The sequence below is a fragment of the Haemorhous mexicanus genome, chromosome W, assembly GCF_027477595.1.
Source record: "Haemorhous mexicanus isolate bHaeMex1 chromosome W, bHaeMex1.pri, whole genome shotgun sequence".
Taxonomy (NCBI): Eukaryota; Metazoa; Chordata; class Aves; order Passeriformes; family Fringillidae; genus Haemorhous; species Haemorhous mexicanus.
This window is the reverse complement of record NC_082380.1, coordinates 7,627,310-7,645,960: the sequence shown is the minus strand read 5'-3', so window position 1 is coordinate 7,645,960 and position 18,651 is coordinate 7,627,310. Positions and strand designations below refer to the sequence as shown.

At 40.6% G+C, this 18,651-nt stretch overlaps 1 protein-coding gene across 5 annotated transcripts in view; it reads left to right on the top strand.

Annotated features, from left to right (window-relative positions):
- The first annotated feature begins 455 nt into the window (after positions 1-455).
- The window catches only part of LOC132341439 (transcription factor RFX3-like), a 210,322-nt gene continuing 192,126 nt past the window's right edge, over positions 456-18,651 (top strand). For 2 of the 5 annotated variants that reach the window (XM_059873028.1, XM_059873026.1), the window contains exon 1: positions 456-951. The gene's annotated coding sequence lies outside the window, so the exon portion shown is untranslated. The remainder of the gene's footprint in view (positions 952-18,651) is intronic. The other 3 variants (XM_059873022.1, XM_059873021.1, XM_059873027.1) reach the window with 3 other exon arrangements.

Sequence of the window (18,651 nt, the reverse complement as noted above, 5' to 3'; positions counted from 1 at the left end):
GCTGGTAATGCACATACTGGTTGTGCATGTGCTGAGTCCAGCAGGCCAAGCGTATACAGCAGTTACAGAAAATGTTCAGCTTTGGCAAAGAGGGCAGTACAGCTGCTGTCACAGCCTCACCTACTTTAGATGGCAGTAGTCAACAAATACCCCATCCAGCAGCATCTCTTCACTGTTACTTTCTGATGGAAAAAGAAATAGAGATGGTGATAAGCTGTTAGGACAAAGCAGAACTTCCCGTTCACTCTAAACTGCTTCCAAGTAGCAGGAAACAAACAGGGTGGAAAAGCAAAGTAATTCACTGAACAGAGATGCCTGCACAAACCCCCTTCATTTTAGTCACTAATTGGATGTGACGTCAGGATATCAGTGAGAATGATCCACGTGGGAGACAGATATGCTGATATGACCACACCCTCTCTTCCCTCCTTCTCCCTCCCACTCGTGTTTCGGCCTGGCAGTTGCTATCTATTTGAACTATCAGCCACCACTATAGGTTCCCTCCTTGCCCACTCTGACGTAGTATGATCTTACATCCATGGATAGTCCATTGTCATACTAGTGCCACTTTGATTGTTGGGGATAGAATGCGCGCTCGCACGCTGTTAGTGAGGTAGGGGTTTTAATACGTTCCTACCAACCTTTTCTTTCCTCCTTGAAGAAACAGATCCTCCTCCCCTCCGGCCCTAAAAGCTGTCCGTCATACGGTAAGCCCTGCCTCTTCCGGGTCTCTTCGGCTGGGCCACTGCTTCCCTCTCTCTTGCTTGCTCTCTCTCTTTTGTGAGTTATAGCAACTGTTGCCTTGTGAATCAAGCGCCATAGTCACCGTAGTCCTGGTGACTGTTACTCATCAACAACATCTGCTCTTCCACCGCTTTCTATTTGCTTCCTAATCATCACCTACAGCAGCCACCACCAGCAAGAACAACAACACAGCTTTCCACGATTCAGGTGAATGTAACTGTTCTGTATAGACTTGCAATTCTGCCTTTCTATTCCTTTCTTCTCCCCCCTGCCTCCACCCCAGCTTTTACCTCCTCCCTCCTTGCAGCATCCAGGCTGGGACTGCTGCATTGGGCTTCGCTATTGATTGGAGGGGGGGGGGGGGGGGCGGGGGGGGGGGCGGGGAGGAGGGAGAGAGAAAAGACTCGAGCGCTTTCTCTTCCTCAGCCTTTCTTCCTTCCCAATTCATAATATAGGAAGAGGCATCATTTCCAAAGGGGGAAAATGATGTAAATTGCCCTGTGGTTGTTTATTATGAAGGGTATTTATCTTTATTTTAAAAAATTATTATTAGAAGTTATCTAACACGCTGCAGTACTTGTAGTGTTCCAAAGTATCTTGTACATCAATAGGGAAAGGCCTATGTTACCTGTAGTACACATTTAGAGATCCTTTAAAATTATCTTGAAGGTGTGATTAGTAGTTAATAGTAGAGGTTGAAGGGCTAACTGGTACTGTGTAAGATTCTTCAGTGCAATTAATTGTCATGTCTGGGTGCAAGTGTAATTTAATTTTTTAATTTAATTTTATGGCTGTACTTCTGAATTCCTAACATTCTCTTCTCATCAAGTAGCACTTTCATTTTATTTTAAAAACATATTTGTTCTACATGGAATGTTTGATGGTTTTTCTTTAATGCACTGATTCAGAGCCTTTTTTTAATTCTTCAGCTTGTGCTACTTGTAGAATTTTACCTCCTAGTATAGAAACATCTAAGTTTTCAGTAAACTCAAAGGATCTGTGCATATTTAGAGCACACAATGCTATGTGTTTGTCTTACTTTCTTAGAAATGTATTTGTTTCTGAACAGCTAAAGAAATGTTGAATGTATAGTTTGAAAGGAATAAGACCCATCTACGTGGCTATGCCTTCTTAATTAAGGTGGCCCTACCATGCCATGTTACTGATCCATATGGTTTCTTGTCATTGAGTTTCTGTATCAAGTTGTATTATCTCAGTAGATGATTTAAAATAATTTCATAGTCTATTAACCCTAGCTTATACTGTGTTGGGAAGTGTACCTCTTCTTACAAAAAATGTACATGCTATCTTTCTTATGAGCATAGCATCTTTTTGCTGTCTAATACAAGTTCTATGTGGAAAAATGAGAGAACATATCTACTATGAGTTTTAACCTATTTTTAAATTATTTTAAAAGGAGAAAAACATGGATACCATGTAACTATCTAGTTTTTCACAACCCCTTAGCCACATAAATCCCATATGTATTTCCTCTATAATTGCATTACTTGAATTTACTCTTTCTCATTTAGTGCCATGATGAAATGTTTAATTGCCTCTTACACCCATATTTACATGGCATAAAATTAGGATATTTTTATCGTCAGTGGTTCTGTTTTGTTTTGTATGATCACATTATGAATACTTTTGAATTAAACCTTATTTTGAGCTAACTGTAAAGTAATATTGTATCAGGAAAATAATGATTCAATTTTTAGAATTGCTGTTTACTAACATGCAGATACGAGTCCATGAAATGGAAGACAAAATACTGTATTTTTAAAGGGATATTTGAAATACAGATAATGGGGGAAGCTAAAGAACAGCCTTGGAACATTTTTTTAGAATCATAAAATGGTTTTGGTTGGAAAGGACCTTAAAGATTATCTAGTTGCAACTCCACTGCCATGGGCAGGGGCACCTTCCAATGGACCAACTTGCTCAGAGCCCCATCCAGCCTGGCTTTGAACACTTCCAGGGATGGGGGCACAGCTTCCTGGTCAACCTGTTCCAGTGTCTCACCACCCCCACAGCAAGGAATTTCTTCATAATATCCAATCTGAATTGGCCCTCTTTCAGCTTAAAGCCACTGCCCCTTGTCCTATTACTACATGTCCTTGTAAAAAGTCCCTCTCCAGCATTTCCGTAGCCCCCCTTTAGGTACTAGAAGGGGCTATAAGGTCTCCCCAAAGCCTTCTCCAGGCTGAACAAGCCCCAACTGTCTCAGTCTGTCTTCATAGGAGAGGTGCTCTGGCCCTCTGATCATCTTCGTGGCCTCCTCTGGACCTGCTTCAACAGATCCAGAGCTGGATGCACAACTTCAGATGGGGTCTCACCAAAGCAAAATAGAGGGGGAAAATCACCTCCCTCATCCTGCTGACCACACCTCTTTTGATGCAGCTAGGACACAGTTGGCTTTCTGGGCTGCAAGCACACATTGCTGAGACATATTGAGACTCTCATCCACCAACAGCCCCAAATCCCTTTCCCCAGGGCTGCATTTAATCCATTCTCTGCCCAGACTGTAGTTGTACTTGGGAGTGCCTCGACCCAGGTACAGGATCTTGCACTTGGCCTTGTTGAATTTCATGAGGTTTGCACAGACCCACCTTTCAAACCTGTCAAGGCCCCTCTGGATGGCATCCTGTCCCTTCAGCATGTCAGCTGCACCACACAGCTCGGTGTCATTGGCAAACTTGCTGAGTCCCACTCAGTCCCACTGTCCATGTTGCTAACAAAGATGTTAAACAGCACCAGTCCCAATACAGACCCCTGAGGAATGCCACTCGTCACTTCTTTCCACTTGGACATTGAGCCACTGACTGCAACTCTGAGTGTGACCATTCAGCCAATTCCTTTTCCACCAAGTGGTCCATCAATCAAATCAATGTCTCTCTAGTTCCCTTGTCCACCATTTTTTTGATTTTGTTTCTAGATGAGTTAAACTAAATACCAGTCATGAAAACTTTTTTGGGTCAACATTTTCTTTGCTTTTGCAATTTATGTTTTAGTTCTACTTTGTCTTTTTATTATTGCTGATAATTTTTTTTCTGTTACTGTATATATTATAATTCTGTTTTCTCTATCTGCTGTTGCTGGGTTTCATTTCTTCAATATGGTTCCTTTTTGCAGAATTGTTTCCTATCCCCCATTCTTTCCTTTTCCTTGTTAGACGTTTCACTTCCACATGGTTTAATGTTTCAGTTTACTTGAGGTAGGGGGGTGTGTCAAGGCTGGGAAGCAATGTATATTAGACATTTCTGAAGTATATCCAGCTTAGCTGCAGAGATAGCCTGCAGTTGCTCTTTTATTAATCTGTTTTCTTTTGAGGTGTAAATGTTACCTGCTTCATCTCAATAAATACAGAATTGACATTTAAAATTTATTTTGAAGAAGACTCCTTCAGCCAATTGCAAATTACTAGAAAGAACACTTATTCAGCAGTTCAGGATCTGTTTTTCACACCAGAAACCTGAAGATTAGTTAAAACATCTTCAAACATATTGTGAAAATAATCATATTGAGGAATTTGCCTTTTTGTCACATTGGAGAATCTGAGGAATTTTTAAAATTATTTTTTTAGATAATATAGAAGCATGCTTGGTTGATATCTGCTTAGGTTTCTGCAGAACATATTAAAGCCTCATTCCTTTGTGATATAGTAGTGCTTCTGTGTCTGGCTTGACATCTCTTGGTGTTGTAACCCTTTACCACATTAAATTTACCATTTAAAAATCAGGTATTTAGTGGAACTTAGTATTGGAGTAGCTGTTTTCAGGGGGGTTTTAGTATCTGTCTTAATATATATATATATATATAATATATACTTGTATCTCTGTATACATTTAAATACAGGTGATTGAGGTTTTTTTTTTTTTTTTTAACATGCCCTGTTTTTGGAATTGCAGAGAAGGTAATTTTCTTGAAGGTTCTGGGTGTTTGGCACTATGCCAGCTGCAAAAATAATAAATTTAGTAAAGATACAACAAAATGAAAACATATGTTGGAAAATGTTCAAGAGGCTTAAGTGTAGATGGCAATATTGATTTCATTTTGGGCAGATATTTATCATGTATACGTAAAACAGCTGTTTAGAGAGATTGAGCATGTCGCCCTGATTTTTTAAGTTTTTCAAAGCCTTCTGATGTTTGCATTCTTATAACAAACTTTCTCACACACTTTATGTAAATAACTTATTGTTTTGCATTCTTTTATGGAGGAGGAGAAATTTGATGGACTGTTGGTTTGTCCCGTGTCATTGGAGAGGTGGCACTGTCACCCTCCAATCCACTGTCACTTTTGGAAATCTATAAATGTTGGAGTCAGAAATTAAAAATTCTCTTTTTACCATCAGAAAGCCGCGTGTCCGTGTCATGTTATTTTGTGTCCTATAGCAACATGAGCATATGAACATCTACATGTGTGTCAAAGCCTGGTCTATGTACTTGCATCAAGCACTTAAAAGTCTGATGCTGAGAAGTGAGGGAGGGAGAAGAAATTGGAATGGAAAAGACTAAAGGGAACATTAAACTTAGTATGTACTGTAGAAACATCTCACAGATGAGGAAGATACTCCACAATAGTGAAGGGGGAAATGTTGGTTTAATCTTGGTAGGGTATGATTCTGGTTGAATTTCTTCATGTGAAGAATACTTATTTAACCAAGCCGTCTCACCAAACTTAACAGATTGATACTCTATCTTTTTCTTATATAAGCAAACCTATATGTCTGCAGAAGTTTAGTTGCATTCAAGAGATTGTCTTATGGTACTAATAAAATATTACTTATGGAACAATTGAAGTTGGATAGCATTGCAACTGCTCTTTGCTAAGTCCCTCCTGTCTCTAGTGTATCCTTGAGCAACACAGAAGGAAACACTTGCTCTTAGTAGAAACTAGATCTAACAAAAACCAAAAGTGGAGTTCAGATGATCATTAGCTAGTTAGCTAGTTTTTAAGTACAGCTATTTTTACAGTATAAATATCTAGATGTCTTTAACTGTAGCTGTGTAGATAAAATATTTAGACTGTTTTCTAAGCTGTTTTCCCTCACTTTTGAGATCACAATCAATAGGATAGCTTTTAATTTTGCAGTGGTCTGTCCTTGAAAGTAATTATAAGTAGTGAATACTGTACTTATGTCTCTATATTAATATTTTTGTCTGTGTTGAGCAAAATAGGTCCTTGATTTAGGATTCTGACTCCTCTGTATTCTTTACAAGGCTAAATCCTAAAAGTGCAGGAAATCATGGAATCATCATGGTTTGGGTTGGAAGGGACCAGACCTTAAAGATCATCCAGTTCCAACCCCCCTGCCATGGGCAGGGATACCTTCCACTAGGCCAGGTTGTTCAGGGCTCCATCTAACCTGGCCTTGAACACATTCAGATATGGGGTGTCCACAGTTTCTCTGGGCAACCTTTTCCAGTGCCTCACTAGCCTGATGAAGTAACTTTTCTTTATGGTTTCTTTTATAAGCCCACTAGGCAAAAAAAAAAAAAAACAACAACCAAAAAAAAAAAAAAAAAAAAGAAAAAAAGGTTTGGCTTTGAGGTTTAACAAGTCCAAGTGCTGGGTCTTGCACTTTGGCCACAAAAACCCCCTGCATTGCTTCAGGCTGGGGACAGAGTGGCTGGACATTGCCCAGGCAGAAAGGGACCTGGGGGTACTGGTCCACAGCCAACTGAACATGCGCCAGCAGTGTGCCCTGCTGGCCAAGAAGGCCAATGGCATCCTGACCTGTATCAGGAATACTGTGGCCAGCAGGACCAGGGAAGTCATTCTTCCCCTGTACTTGACACTGGTGAGGCCATACCTTGAGTACTGTGTCCACTTTTGGGTGCCTCAGTTCAGGAAGGATGTTGAGATTCTCAAATGCATCCAGAGAAGGGCAACAAGGCTGGTGAAGGGTCTGGAACACAAGCCCTATGAAAAGTGGCTGAGGGAGTTGGGGTTGTTAAACCTGAAAAAAAGGAGGCTCAGGGCAAACCTTATCACTCTCTACAACTTCCTGAAAGGAGGTTGTATTCAGGTGGGAGTTGGTCTCTTCTCCCAGGCAACCACTGACAGAACGAGAGGACACAGTGTTAAGCTGCTCCAGGGGAAGTTTAGGCTGGACATTAGAAAAAACTTCTTCACTGAAAGAGTGATTGGGCACTGGAATGGGCTGCCCAGAGAGGTGGTGGAGTCACCATCCCTGGAGGTGTTTAAAAAACAACTTAATGTGTGCTATGGTTTAGTTGATAAGGTGGTGTTAGGTCATAGTTTGGACTTGATGATCTCAGAGGTATTTTCCAACCTAGTTAATTCTGTGATTCTGTGATTTGCTTTAGAAAAAATACTGCAAGTTTATGAATTATGGAGAAGAAACAAAATACCAGTTACAAAAGCAGTTGTCATTCATAAATGCTCTCTTAGGAAGAAATTTTCTGTCCCCCCCTTCCCCCCGACTTCTTGCTTTCAAAGGAGTCTTCATTTTGTTATTCTTTTCTGAGGTCCCTGTAGAAAACCTTGACCAAGTAGTATTAAATGTTTTGAGATGCACAAACTGGGTGTTGTATAGACTAGTTATCTCATCCTTTTTGATAACTTTCAAGACATGCTTTTATTCTTGCGTTCCTAAAGAAATAATTTCTGTGATAGTGCCCTCCATCTTATTTGAAAGGGGTAGAGGTTTCAAAAACACAGATTTCATCAGAATAATTATCTGGGGAAAGGTAAGACTAAATTTATGCTATTATTGAAGAAAATGCAGTCAGTTCTCAGGTTTTATATATTTCATTTGGCAATAAGCATCTGGCCAGTCAGCAAACAGCCACACCTTATACTCTCTGTTGTAATATGGATACAACTGAAGAGCAAAAGGCATAGGCCAGATTTCCTATTTCCTATAGATGTCATCAGTCATGCTACTTTTGAACAATTTGCAGGAGAAAAGCCATATTGTTAACTTCTTAGCCATTTCTTCACCCTTCTTCAGTGGATTTGCAAAAATATTATTGAAAATACTGATCCTGTAGAGGTATTTTTAGGTATGTAATTTGGCCTGCAGAATCTTCAAGAATAAAAATAATGAATAAAACCAGAAAAAGAGTTTGACAAAAACAACTTGGAGTCAATATGAAGCTTTTATTGATGAGTGTGATGTCATGATATAGAATATTATTTTGATCAATTGGGATCAGCTGTCCCAGTTGTGTCCCATCCCAACTCCTTGAGCATTCCCAGTCTACTTGTTGGCATGGCAGTATGAGAAACAGAAAAGACCTTGGTGCTGCATAAGCACTTTTCATCAATAGCTGAAACATGGATGTGTTATCAACACTCTTTTAAATCACAAATCCAAAACACAGAACCATACAAGCTGCTGTGGAGAAACTTAATATTATCCCAGCCAAAACCCAGTGCAACTGTAAAATCTGTTAGTGTAAGTTTTTAATAAAACAGATCTGTCAGTGTGTGGCAGCTATTTGAGAAGACTTTTAAGCTCTTTAAGCAAATTTGTCAGAAATGCATAAGGAGGGCTATAGATTTATTAGTGCTTCTTAACCTGAAAGCACCACATACCTTTTAGGTTGCACAGCAACTGACTCCTAGCAACAGTAGCAGATTGAATTTTTAAGAGCGACATGTCAGATGTAATAATAAAGCAAGAGTACAAACAGTTGTAATGGTTTTCTTTTCATAATAAACTAGTTTGAATTTAAGGAACTTTTTGTCCCTCCAAAATAGGAAGTCTCCTTCTCCACTGACCTTGGTATCTCCATGTTCTTTCCTCACGTTCTCACCTCCTCCTCTTCTCTGGGGAGAAAAAAACTGTGCGTGCCCCACTTCTGGCACCAAAACTAGTAAAGCTGTTTAGAATGAGAGTGGCTGTAAGGTTTTGGTGTGGGGGTAGGATTTTTTTTTCTAATTTCCTTTTTTCTGTCATAATACTATGAGATAAAACAAAATAAAGAATCAAAAAATGGAGCATTACATAAGAAATTTAATGCATGCTTAAGGCGATTTGTAAATTTCAACTTCTCTTGTAAATTAATTAATTGTAGGATTTCTTAAAAGTCACCAGCTAAACAAATAAACAAATGTTTTGGAAGGAATCAAAATTCTTTTACTTTGGGGTATAAGTCAAACTAATGGAGTTAGAAAGAGATCTCCCCTGAACAGGTTATTTCATAACTGCCTACTGTAGAGATTCTTGTGTCTATGTGAAGTTTACAAAACTCATTTAGACAATTTTTATGTTCCAAAATATAGATGGTTAGTGCTTCATTGGTTTGGGTTTTTTTTTTCAGTTGTCTTCTCTTGGTTCAGCTAACAAATATTCTGGGGCAATTTTTCAAACTTTTTTTGAGATGAATGTTGATATAAAATCCTATATTGATTTTTTAAAATTTTATTTGCTAAACACGATAAAATCTACTATTTTAAATCAAACTCTAACCTTTTTCAAAAAGGTTTGTGAAATTCTTGTGAAGATTTGTATAAAAGTTACCGATGGACAAATTTACTCTGTCACACCAGTCTGTCAGTATATGTTTTACCCTTCAAAATCCTTTGTGTTAAAGGTGTGAAAAAGGTAGAAAATATGTGGGCAGGTAAGTGGTATGGAGATGGAATGAGACAGAGAAATACAACATGCTTCTCCATGGGCTCCTCTCCATGGGCCACAGTTCCTGCCAAGAGCCTGCTCCAGCATGGGCTTTCCATAAGCTCCAGCGTTCTTTGGGGCATATCCACCTGTTCCACTGTCATCCTTGCCACAGGCTGCAGGGGTATCTCTGCTCTGGTGCACCTTCTCCCCCTCTACTTTCACTGACCTTGGTGTCTGTGGGGTTGTTTCTCACATTCTTCCCCCCCCAACCCCCCTTTTCTCACTCTGCTGTGCAGTGATTTTGCCCTTTCTTAAATATTTTATCACAGAGGTGCTGCCAGCTTTGCTGATTGGTTCAACTTTGGCCAGTGGTGAGTTCGTTTTGGATCTTGCTGGAAACACCTTTGTTAGTGTCCTGGGTTGACTATATGATGCTTTTATCCCCGATAGTTTGCTCTGTTTATGCTGAATAATAAGTTTTGCACCTTTAAGACTTGTTCCAGAGAGTGAAAGGGGGGAGAGAAAAAGCGCGCAGTTTGTTTTCAGACACTGAACTCACTCCTCCACATTCCTGCTCCTGGACTGTTGTTGTCTGCAGATGGACAGACAGCAGGACAGAGCTTTCCTTTGTTTTCGTTACTTTTAGCTAGCTGAGGCAAAGAAGTTCCCTAGACTGTGGGGTTTTTTTTTTCCCTTTTCTTTGGACCTGTTTAAACTTGCTCTAGACTGAACACCCAGAAGAGCACCGGCAGCTCACACCTGTGGCCCACTGGGCTGGGCCTGGGCCACAACATTTCCAGTGCCGGAGAGACTGATAAGAGACTGAGTGAGCCAAGCTGCAACCCAGGGAGGGGACTTGTCTGAGTTTCTCATCTCTTTGGGTAAACAATCTTCCAACACATTCCACATGTTCAAAAACACAGGAGCAGCAAATGAGATAAGAATTGTTTTGATTATTCTTTTCTCTGCTTCTCTCCATTCAGAGGGCATGTGAATACCACACAAGAGCTTCTGGTCAAGGGATGCTTTACTACCCAACTGGTTTGATCAAGGCTTATCGGGAGCTCCTGAGATCTGTTTGTATTTCAATATCAAAATAATTACAAGTGTGAATAGTAAAAAAAAAAGTATGGAAAAAGGCAAATGTTAACACTCATCTTCAAGGAGAATGAGGATGAGGAACTGGAGAACTACAAGTTTGTCAGTCTTACCTCAGTCCATGGGTAGGTTATGAAGGAAATCCTCTTGTTAACTGTTTCCAGACACATAAAGGACAAGAAGGTGTTTGGGAACAGCCAGCATGGATTTACCAAGGCAAACTAGTGCCTGACCAACCTAATAGCTTTCTGTGATGAGCTGACTCTGTGTGTGTCTCAAAGGGGAGAACAGTAGATGTCATACCTTTTACTTTAGCCTTTGACATGGCATCTCATGGTAACCTTATGGCCAAATTGGTGAGATATTGATTGGATAAGTGGACAATAAGGTGGGTGGAAAAACTGTCATGGCCCGCCTGGCTCAAAAGGTGTTGAGTAGTGATACAAAGCCTAGCTGCGAACTGGATAGCAGTGTTGTCCCTCAGGGATTGATACTGGGGTTGACAGTGTTTAATGCCTTTTTTAGTAATCTGGACAGTAGAATGGAGTGCACCCTTGACAAGTTTGTGGGTGACAGTCAATTGGTGTGTGTGGTCAGTATTCTGGAGGGCAGGGCTGTTGTTCAGAGGGACCCCAACAGACTGAAGAAATAGGCTGATCAGAATATCATGGAGTTCAACAAAGGGAAATGCCAAGTCCCACGTCTGGGCTGAAATAGCCCCATGTACTGGTATGAGCTATGAGCCAACTGGCTAGAAAGCAGCCTTGTAGAAAAAGAACAATCTGGGAGTGCTGGTGGGCAAGAAGTTGTACACAAGCCAGAAAAACATGCCCTTGAGACAAAGGCAGCCAAAAGCATCCTTGGCTGTATTAGCAAGAGTGCAGCCAGCAGGTCCAGGTGATGCCTTATGAAGGCTGACCTAGAACAGAGGCTAGACGGAGTTAAAGAACAAAGTAGGTATTTATTAGAAGGTCTCAATGGATACACCTTGGGCAGTACAAGAGCCCAGCCAGGGCTACACCCAAGATGAACCCACAATGGTCACAACATAGATGACCGGTCAAGGGGTTTCGCACTTTTATAAGTTCTGGTCCATTAGCATATTGGAGTTAATTGTCCAATTACAGCTTTAGTTTATGAAGTCCCATCCTTCTTGTTTTTCTTTCTTCAGTCCACCGTTGTTTATGCTCTTGGGCCTGAAATTTGGATAATTTGTGCTTGGTCCCCAGCTAGAGAAGGAATTGTTTTGTCTACCTACTCTATGAAGAGAGCTTACTATCCCCTAATATGAACTACACACCAAAGCAGTACAGAATCTGAAAAATACAAAAGCTAAAACCTGCGGCATCACAGGGAAGTGATCCTTCCCCTCTATTCCATGCTGATGAAATCTCATCTGGAATCCCATGTCCAGTCTTGGGCTCCCAGTATATGACAGTCAGAGAGAGACTGGAGCAAGTCTGGGTCTGAAGCATGTGGCATGAGGAGAGGCTGAGAGAACTGGATTTGTTCGGCCTAGGAAAGAGAAAGCATGGAGAGGCCCTATTTCTGCTTTTCACCTACCTAATGGGAAGGTGTAGAGAAGATGGAGCCAGACTCTTCTGGGAGGTGCACAGTGAAAGGACAAGAGGCAATGGACACAAGTTGGAACAGGGGAAATTCTGACTTTATATTCGCAAAAGTTGCATAGAAAGGGGGGGAAAGGATGTGTTTCAGGAGGCATTAGGTAGCATGTTTTCAGTCTCCCTATCATCTACTAAAAAAACCCCAAAAACCAAAGAAATCTGGACCAGCCCAGCCATATGTTTTTGGTTTTGGTTTTTTTAAAGAAAGGTAAGTTTTTTATTGCAGCCATGGATTCCAGTGTTAAGAATATTTATTGAAACTGGTTAGGAATTTATTCTCTTCAGTGTTATATAGGAATTTCAACTATATTTAAAATTATTCCTGAAAATGAAGCAACCATAAGCAGGATCTGAAGTTCTTAGTAATAACCTAAATAATATTTCAGTCTTATTTTCAGTTAAAATTACTTCCTGACACACATTCTAGATATAGATGTTTTCTGATTCTACTTAACATGACACTCAGGAAACCTATTTCTAAAATTTAATTTTGAGTGGAAAACAGATATGTATTAATGCCATTTGATCACAACACAAAACCAAAAAGAATGAATGCAGTTTAGGACAGTTTTCAGGTAGGTGGTTACACGACACCTCAAAATCAGCATATATAGATGTGTATTTCTTGATGCCTACCACTAAGAATTCATTGCAAAGTTTAGAAGTGAAGTTTGTGCAACATTTGGCTGAAAAAAGGCCTAGCTGAAAAGGATCCGGGGGTTCTGGTTGACAGCCAGCTGAACATGAGCCAGCAGTGTGCCCAGGTGGCCAAGAAGGCCAATGACATCCTGCCCTGTATCAGGAATAGTATGGCCAGCAGGACTAAGGAAGTGATTTTTCCCTGTACTGGGCACTAGTGAGAGTGCACCTTGAGTACTGTGTCCAATTTTGGGTCCCTCACTTCAAAAATGACATTGAGGTGCTGGAATGAGTCTAGAGAAGGGCAACAAAAATTGGTGAAGGGTCTAGAGAGTAAATCATATGAGAAACAGCTGTGGGAGCTGGGGTTGTTTAGTCTGGAGAAGAGGAGGCTGAAAGGAGACCTTATCGCTCTCTACAACTACCTGAAAGGAGGTTATAGCAAGATGGGGATTGGTCTCTTCTCCCAAGTAACAAGGGATTGGAAAAGAGGAAACATCCTTAAGTTGCACCAGGGGAGGTTAAGATTTCATAACTGCTGTTATAATTTCAAATATATGCCTGTAGAAAATCTGTTGAACATCTCATTCCTAATTACTGGCAGAGACAAAACAATGCCTATACAATTGCTATGCAAAACTTGAAGCTATATGATAAATGCTTATTTAATTTGGATCACATCTTTCATTTTATTGTGACACTAAGCAGTGTTGGGAAATATAATAAATAGGTCAGTAATTACCAACAAAATAATACAACAGCTGAGATATTAGCATCCTTTCAGGTAGTTGTAGAGAACAATAAGGTCTCCCCTGAGCCTCCTCTTCTCCAGAATAAACAACCCCAGCTCCCTTAGTTGCTCCTCATATGACTTACTCTCCAAACACTTCACCAGCTTTGGTGCCCTTCTCTGGACACACTCTAAGACCTCGATTTCATTCCTGTATTGAGGGGCCCAAAACTGAACACAGTATTCAAGGTATGGCCTCACCAGTGCCAAAGAACAGGGAGATGATCACTGCCCTAGTCTTGCTGGCCACACTTTCTGATACATATCTTCCACTTCCCTTACTGCTGCTTAGTTAATATGAACAGGAGCTTGAACAGGGAAGACATTTATTGGAAAATTAAATTTTGTATAGAAGAAATCTGGTGGTGCATGGAAGCAGATACCAGGGAGGGATAGGACCATTGGACTGACTTTGAATAGAGGATGGAAATATGAGAGATTGGAGTTCTGATAAATACATACCTTAGGTGAAAGTGGAAAAAGAAGAAAGGGTGAACAGGATCAAAATCTTCAGAAAAGGGATAGGTGAAGGAGGCTATGAGAAATGTTAATTCTATGTACAATAGAGAGATTATTATCAAATATAGCAATTATTTGGTTTTGACTAAAATGTTGCAAAATAATTTTTAATGAAGTTTCTTTCTTCAAAATTGTGGGTTTTTACCTTTCTTTTTCCTGCTTTTCCTTTCTTTTGCTGTTTTTCCTGTTTTTTGAAATTGTCATGATGTACAGTAGTGTATTTTGTATGGTTCTCTCTAGTGTTTCTCACTTTTAATTTGAAAGGAAAGTCCAGAAATGAGGGTGTAATCTGGAGACCTATGCTAAGTTCCCTGCTGTGTTACAGATTGTGTGTGTGGTCTGGAGCAAATTATTTGGGCTCAGATAATCAAAGATAATCAGGGACCTAACTGCTCTTAGCTACTCTTTGATTGCAATTTTTAAGTATATGAAAGTATGCAGGGTTTTTTTACTTTAATACCCTTTATATGATTTTATATTTGGTTCATTCTCTGGTATATACATTAGTCAAATTAAAAGGAAAATAACTGGAATTTCTATACTTTTTGTCAAATTGTCTCTCCTGTCTCCAAAACTTGCAAGGGAAAAAAGGGGTTTGAGTTTCATTGGGAATATCACATTTGAAGAAAATATTTTGTTCATACTAAATTGACCATGTTTTAGTGAAAAATAAAAGAAAGAATACTGTCACATGAAAGGGGGGTTTTCCTCGAACCCTTTATGTTTGATCAGTCTGTCAACGCCCCAAGAAAGACAAGACCCTTGCATCTGACCAGTCCGTCAGCATCCTGTTATGGGGACTCCACTAAACAGTCCACTGTATTGAAGAACGTGCATCAACAGCAAATTGGAGTAAATTCCTTTATTTCAGTTTGCAAGGAGAGACCCCCTTCTGGATCTCCCTACTCATAGTCGGTATATTATCGGTTTTGTTCAAGTATGTTATCTGCGGCCAGGTGCTTCTAGTGCCCTTGAGAAGGACTCACACAGTTCATGGAATAACACAGTTTATTAACAGACACACTGATAATAGAAAATTGTGACAGAATAAAGTTCAAAGGTTGCCATTGATAGTATATTGACTGCAAAAACAAATTTGAAGCGATATACAGAAAAGCTCTAAGCCCTAACAAAAGATGGGCTCAAGATAATAATTCTGCCCACATAGAGTATGGTTTGTATCCATAGGCGTCTTTAGGGGGAAGAAGACAGGTTCAGCCCATCGACTGATCCCCGCAGTTATAATGGAGTCTTCTCTAACTTCTCTCCATTCTAAACTTACTTTTATACTATTTCTTTGTGTTTAAGTGGAGCTTAAGTGACTCTAGTCATACATACCTTTCTCACTGATTGGTGTAAAATTCTCTTGCTTTGCTCTTAAAGGCACAGTCAATAAAATCTAGAGTGCATGCCCAGTGAGCGGTGGTTGTACTGTGGCCGCAGCTCTCTTCACAGAGAGCAGCAGGCACAACTTCCCCAGGAAAAATCCTGGGGAAGGCAGTGAAAAAGATCAGAGAAGGGAATGATAAACAATTCTTATCTCTACTTGCTGCATCTGTTGTTTGGCACATGTGGAATGTGTTATGGAGATTGTTTATGAAAAGAGATTTCTTAATTGGCCACTGGTGATGGTTGTTTGGATTGATTGACCAATTAGGTCAAAGCTGTGTCATGACTGTCTGAAAGTGTCACAGGTTTTTCTTTAGTTTAATATAGCTTTAGGATAATATAATATCATATAGTATAGCTTAATAAAGCAATTGTTCAGCCTTCTGAATCATAGAGTCATTGCACGTCATTCCCCGGCTGGGGGTCGTCCTGCATCGATAGTTGTACCTTGGAGGTGTGCAACTTTGGGATGGAGGTGTGCTCTGGTATTACAATGAGATTATAATGAACCAAGTTCATCTGACGAAAAGTGGTTTTGCCACAGTTGCTGATTCAACAACAAGACATCTCCTATCTCCCTTGGATGACAGCTGCTATGCAATTTATCAACTACATGGTACCATCAAGTTCCCCTTCCTACAGGGATTGCAACAGAGTCTGGCCAAGTGTCTTCACTCCACTCCACTCTCCTTTTCATCCTTCTTAGCATGTGCTTAAGGTTGCAGGATGTGTTGTGTGGGGAACTACCATGGAATAGGTTTCAGGCATGCCAACCACATTTCATCCTGGGAGTAGCAACTGCATTTCACCCTATAATTTCCTTACTGTTATAACTTCTGTTAGAGTATGAATATAACTTCCAAGTTTTCTCTAATTTTACCCCCAGTCATTTCCCCACAGATACTAAGTTGATGATTAAAGTCCTTTAGTGTGGATCAGTCTCCAAGAAAAGTTATGGAATTCACGTCAATGTCTTCATCTTTACCTTCAATTCAGTGGCCCGTAACATTATGAAACCATGCAAGAAACGAAGTTTTAAACTTCATTTTGAAAACACATTGATTGTATCATTGTTTTTAGCACTACAGCCTAGATTTGGTGTGATGTATTGAAACCGTTTTGCATTTTTAGTACAATTCACCTTTCTCCATTGTAGAGATTGTCCCATTATTTAATAGCTGGAATTGTATCACCATGGAAAGGTAAATCCCAAAGATAGTGCAAGAAGATTACTTTGTATATTTTAACCCTGTTCTTCTATTCATATCGCTCCCTCACTTTGGGGACCTTTTTCAGATAAGCATGCTTTAAAATACTTCCTTCCTCCTGTGGAAGAAGCATTTAAGAAATTCAGATTAATTAACTTGACTCAAGTTGTTTTCTGATCATAAAGAGGGATGATAGACTATGGCTCATTTGAGACAATGCAGTTCTTTTACAAGAAGTTTGATTTATGTATATTGACTTTAGTCAAATCTGTTTTTCATAAATTGGTTCAGAGGAAAAAGATCCATGCTATTATATGCCTGTCAGAACTTTACAGCTCTGAGATGTACACTTGAAGGAGATGTACACAGTTGAAGATGACAATTAGTGCAAGACCTAACTTATGGTCTTTTTACTTTCCTGTGTGCATTTAAAAAGTGTCTGTCACTGTTCCTTTAAGAACAAACTGCTCCAGCATGGGTCTCCCATGAGTCCATAGGTCCTGCCAAGGAGCCTGCTCCAGTGCAGGCTTCCCACAGGATCACAGCCTACTTTGATCATCCACCTGCTCCAGGGTGGGGTCCTTCACAGGCTGCAGGTGGATCTCTGCTCCCACGTGGACTCATCCACAGGTCCCTTTGACTAACGTTCACACTATTCCAGCCTGTCCAGTAAAGCAGCACAGAAACAGCAGCAATGCCATGGCCATTTGCCAACCCAGGCACATCATCATTGCTCTTATCAAAATGTGCATGGGGTTATTCCTTCCCAGGTGCAGGACCCTACACTTGCCTTTGCTGAATTTGAAAAGTTCCATTCTGCCCATCCTTTCAGCCTGTCAAGATTCATCTGAATGGCTGCATAGCTCTGGGGTATCAGCTACTTCTCCCAGTTTTGTTTTATCAACAAATTTGCTGAGGAAGCATCTATCCCCTCATCCAAGTAATTGATTGTAAGAACTCATGCCTGGCAGGCTGTTAGGGTCCAATCCGGCTAGCTATGGACCCCAGACCACACGATCTTACATAGGACAAAAGGCAAAAGACGAGAGGCACTTTTCTCCGCATGGGGATTAGGTCCTATTTTATTAATAGAAGACACCAAGTTGTCCAGGTGGCTTCCCAGGTGGAAGAGAGGGAGTGGCCTTCTGGAGGCGGGAGGGGGGGGGGGGAATTTGAGCTGAGGGGAAGGGGGGCAGAGGAAGGGGGCAACAGCCAATGGGATACAAGTGAGGAAGGGCGAGGGGAGGGGTAAACCAGGAAGAGACCACCAACACTGACACTTTGGGGGGAAGGGGGGGAAGGGGAAGACCATGTGGTGATAGGATACAAATCATGTGAACAGTGCAAATTACCAAACACCCAGTGCAAAGAACTAAATAACTATTTAGTGCAATACAACAATTGATTAATAAGTTAAACAATACTAGACCCAGTATTGACCCTTGGGGGACACAAGTAGTTATAGGCCTCCAACTAGACTCTGGGCCACTGATCACAACCCTCTGAGACCTGCCATTCAGCCAATTCTCAATCAACCTCACCATGTCCTCATCCAGACCATATTTCCTGAGATTTCCTATGAGGATATCATGAGAGAGTGTCAAAAGCCTTGCTGAAGTCCAGGTAGACAATATCCACCCCTTTCCTCACATCTATTCAGCCAGTTGTCTCATCATAGAAAGCAATCAGGCTGGTTAAGCAGGATGGCCTCTTGTTAAAGCCATGTTGACTACTCCTGATCACCTTCTTGTCTTCCATGTGCTTAGAGGTGGCCTCCAGGATGAGCTGTTCCATCATCTTGCCAGAGATTGAGGTCAGGCTGTAGTTCCCTGTGTCCTCCCTCTCACCCTTTTTGAAAACTGGAGTGACATCTGCTTTCTTCCAGTCTTCAGGCACCTCTCCTGATCTCCACAACCTTTCAAAGATGATTGTGAGTGGCCTAGCAATGATGTCCACCAGCTCCCTCAGCACTCATGAGTGTATTCTATCAGGGCCCATGGACTTGTGGATGTCAAGTTTGACTAAATGGTCTCTAACCCAATCTTT